We start from the raw sequence: 4034 nt of genomic DNA, 5'->3' as shown, positions 1-4034 counted from the left end.
TTTCAATTAGGTAAATTGCAATTTATGGCCCTTTTTATGGTTCACGCCATGCTCTTCGCGCTCCTCACAGCTTGTTACATGTGCTCTGGTAAATGGCGCGATAATGAAATCATCGAACGAAATGCGTGCAAGGATCACGACAGGGACGACCTGAATGGCCTTCCCCGTTTCGCCTGGTGGTCAAAAGGGGCGATGATGATGGCATTATACTGGGTCCCTGGGGATTTTTTTGTCCATATACCCATTGATGGGGATCTCATTATTCGATGCTCCTAATTGATTTGGCTTTGCCCCTCGATGATGATTCAATTGGGTGAAGGTTTTTATCCACACGGAAGACAATGATAATGGTGGTGGTGTGAATATCCGGGTGAAGTTAAGCAACGCATCGAAATCTTAATTGTAATTTGACCTATTATTATCTTCTGTTTGAAGTAAAACAAATCGGAAATAGTGTCATCAATTGGAATGAAAGACGTTTAACTTAAAAAAGACAACATGAATTGCTTTACATTCAATGTAATTAAGCTATGCATTTCACAGCTAAATATATGTTGTAAATTTAAGTTTATTTTCATGCACATATTTGGAGCATCGAAATAAACCTAAATTTCAACGACTAAACCATTATTTTTCAATCGAATTCACTTTAAATTTACACGATCATGTAATATTCAACCATTTTTAGTTGAGAATTGAATGTATATTCATTTGAATTTACATGAAGCTGTAACAACACACGAATTTGATTTATTTTTACAGTAGACTACAGTTTACATCACATTGAAAATTAAATATTTTTTTCTGTGTTATTTATTGATTAGTGAGGCATATTAATGCAATATCTTTTGAACTGCACTGAGAGTATGACTTCAACAATACAAAAGCATTGCGCTTTAGGAGGAGAACATTGAGGAGTTATAGCATAGATTTGAAATATTGAGAATCAAACTAAAGATCAATTTTAATTCAACCTCTCGAGAACTATTATGCCGATTACCTGAAACGAATCATTACCGAATGATCATGATCGTAACAATCACTTTGGACACTGAGATGGCTTTACACACTTTCCAGCAGCATTCCGCACGTACCCACTCTTACAGAACCATCCACTTTTGCACTGAGCGATACACATCATGGGCTCCCGTTTGATTGACTCACATGTTGGTGGACATGCTGAGCCACATTCTTTATACTCCTGATTAGCTGAAATTAACTGTAGATTAGCGTTTCAATGCCATCAGCAGCGGTGTGATATCATGTAAGGTTTTTTATCTTTACCTCGTTGGGCACCAACAATGGCTAATGCCAAAGCCAAACAGAAAACTACACCGATGATGAATCTCATTTTTGTTTTTTAAGCAACACGACACCTAACTACGTTTTGGGTTGTGAACAACGTAAGCGCTGAATGTGAAATGATCTGTAACTGCCTTTAAACATTGGATGTGTGGTGCGATCGTTTGCAATGGGGAATTACCGGTGGAACCTGCTCGTTTGGTATTTACTCCAATTATACTTGTTCAAAATAATAATCATTTTCTTTGGAAAGACCGGGTCCAAACAAGAATTGAAAAGAGATCAATGGGTAGAAAAATAAAGCACTGGAAAGAACTGTTTATGTAGTACTGAGAAATACTGTTTTATTGCTTTAGATAGTTTTTAAAACTTCCGAGAGCAGAAAGAATTTGTGTACATACAGAACGAGAGTACTATGCGCACTCTATCAACTATCTGTTGGTTGATTCTTCGCATGCGTTATTGTTTTCGACAGCGCATGTGAAATAAGTTCACGTTATCTTGAACAAAATATCGAATATAGTTTTATGGGCTCTCGAATTCGTGATTTCAGAGACATAACTTTTGAAGTTTTTCCAAGCTTTACAAAAAACAAAGCAATTTTGAAAGAAAATAACTGTGTTCTGGGATTAGTTCATGAGGTTCATGAGAAAGTTTAATAAGATCATCAAAACTTGGATACTGAGCGTAATAACAAAGCGATCGAATGTAGTACTAGAAGCGGTATCCATTATAAGCTGAACTTTTGTATCTCTATTTTGTCTTTGATTGAAGTACAGTACAGTGAAAGTTTGACTTCAACAATGCAGAATCATCACGACAGAAGCATATTGACGAGAGTTAACATAGACTTGAAGTACTGAGATTCAAACTAAAGAAGTGACCAATATATTATAATCCTTCTTTACCCTGTATTGCTTCCGAGAACTAGTACGGTGAAACCTCTATGAGTCGATATTGAAGGGACCATCGACTCAAGGAAATATCGAGTCATGGAACAGCAATGCTATGGGAAGCCCTTTGAGGGGACCATCATAGTAACCATGAAATTTTGTTTTTAGTATGGTTCCATGAGTCGATATCGAGTCATGGAACATCGACTCATGGAGGTATCACTGTATACCGAATATCTGAATTACTAACGTATTCCCGCAACACCATTTAACTTATCACTTTATTTTTATTAACCAATCATTAACGATCATGATCGTTACCAAATTCGAATACAATCACTATGGACACTCGTACGGCTTAACACAGTTTCCAGCAGCATTCCGCACGTATTCGCCCTCACAGAACCATCCTTCTATGCACTGAGTGATGCACCTCGTGAGCTCCACACTTTTGATCGACTCACATGTTGCTGGGCATGCGGAACCGCACGACATGTACACTTCATTGACTGAAATTAACTGTAGATTAGTACTTCAACGTCATCAGCAACGGTGTGATATCATGTTATGTTTTTTGATATTTTTACCTCGTTGGGCATCAACAATGGCTAATGTCAAAGCCAAAAAAACTGAACCAATAATAATACGCATTTTTTTTTTTTTGTCTAACGCAATACCGAACAGTTGATCTGTGAACAACGTAAGCGCTAAAAGTGAAATGATCTGCAGCTACCGTTAAGTATAGGTTCTGCGGTGCGATATTGCAGAGGGGAATTACCGCTGGATTTAGTTCGTTTGATATTTACTACAATCATATTCGTAAAACGGGCGCAGCTATTGAGCAAGACCTTGCTGAGGGTGGCGGGTTCGAATCCCGTCTGTCGAGAATCTGTTAAAGTGAAAAATTTTCTTGTCTTCTCATGGCATAGAGTATCTACGATATACAGATGTAAATATGATCAATTGGTAAAGAAATCTTTCAATTAATAAGTGTTGAATTGCTCATAAATACACAAAGCTGAGAGGTTTTATCCCATTTAGCACACAGCCTTGGCTGTCTTGGTAGTGTCATTCTCAAAACACACCCAAGCCGTTCCCATAGGGGACGTTAGCCACAAGGAAGTGACGTTTCAAGTAATACTGTTTCATATGGTATGCCCTCTTCAACATCTTATCCAATTTCTCTCGCCGTTCCCTTACGGTACCTATCCATCTAGTATTCATTGCTTTCTTCTCCATGCTCCCTCTTACTTCGAGCAAAATAGACCGATATGCCGATAAATAAATTAAAACCTAGTGGTAACTTCCGCGGATATAAAGCAAAGCCATGCACAAGATGTTTGGATTTTTTGGCCGGGTAGTGCAACATCTTTTCGTAATGTAAATTTCCATGATTTTTCTGGGGCCTGCTACACGAATGCAAAAAATTGCAACTTAGGCAAATAATGCTGTCAGTGCTCCCAATACAAACTATAGAAATGCTCCCAAGCTGAAGATAGCTCTGTCTCAATGAGGACGCAATACCAGGAAGAAGAAGAAGGGTTTCCAAGAATGCCTAAGCACCGCGAGTAAGGTGGGCAGATCAAGTGCACAACGATTTTGGTGGGACAGAGCCGAGGATGGAGTGATGCAACCACGGTGTAATATGGTTGATTCATCACTGATATCTGTCCAGATGTTAACTAAATAAATGAAATGAGGCCTCCATGAGATATTAATAGTGCGACTCTATGACACTACCCCGAACGCCACTACCCCGAATGCCATTACCCCGAACACCATTACCCCGAAAGCCATTACCCCGAATGGGTCACTACCCCGAACGCCATTACCCCGAAT

At 38.8% G+C, this 4034-nt stretch overlaps 2 long non-coding RNA genes across 2 annotated transcripts; both read right to left on the bottom strand.

The window, feature by feature from the left end:
• Positions 1 to 484: 484 nt before the first annotated feature.
• Positions 485 to 1595, bottom strand: LOC5575197. Its single transcript, XR_002502989.1, has 2 exons — positions 1285 to 1595; positions 485 to 1209 (listed from the first exon to the last, which is right to left on the bottom strand). It is a non-coding gene; the product is annotated as an uncharacterized LOC5575197 (long non-coding RNA).
• Positions 1596 to 1658: 63 nt separating this feature from the next.
• On the bottom strand, positions 1659 to 2927 carry LOC110680790. The gene is made up of 2 exons (XR_002502988.1): positions 2783 to 2927; positions 1659 to 2704 (listed from the first exon to the last, which is right to left on the bottom strand). It is a non-coding gene; the product is annotated as an uncharacterized LOC110680790 (long non-coding RNA).
• Positions 2928 to 4034: the final 1107 nt, after the last annotated feature.

This window comes from Aedes aegypti, unplaced genomic scaffold (assembly GCF_002204515.2).
Source record: "Aedes aegypti strain LVP_AGWG unplaced genomic scaffold, AaegL5.0 Primary Assembly AGWG_AaegL5_hic_scaff_184_PBJ_arrow, whole genome shotgun sequence".
Taxonomy (NCBI): domain Eukaryota; kingdom Metazoa; phylum Arthropoda; class Insecta; order Diptera; family Culicidae; genus Aedes; species Aedes aegypti.
Note: the sequence above shows the minus strand (reverse complement) of the source record. Positions and strands in the feature narration are given on the sequence as shown.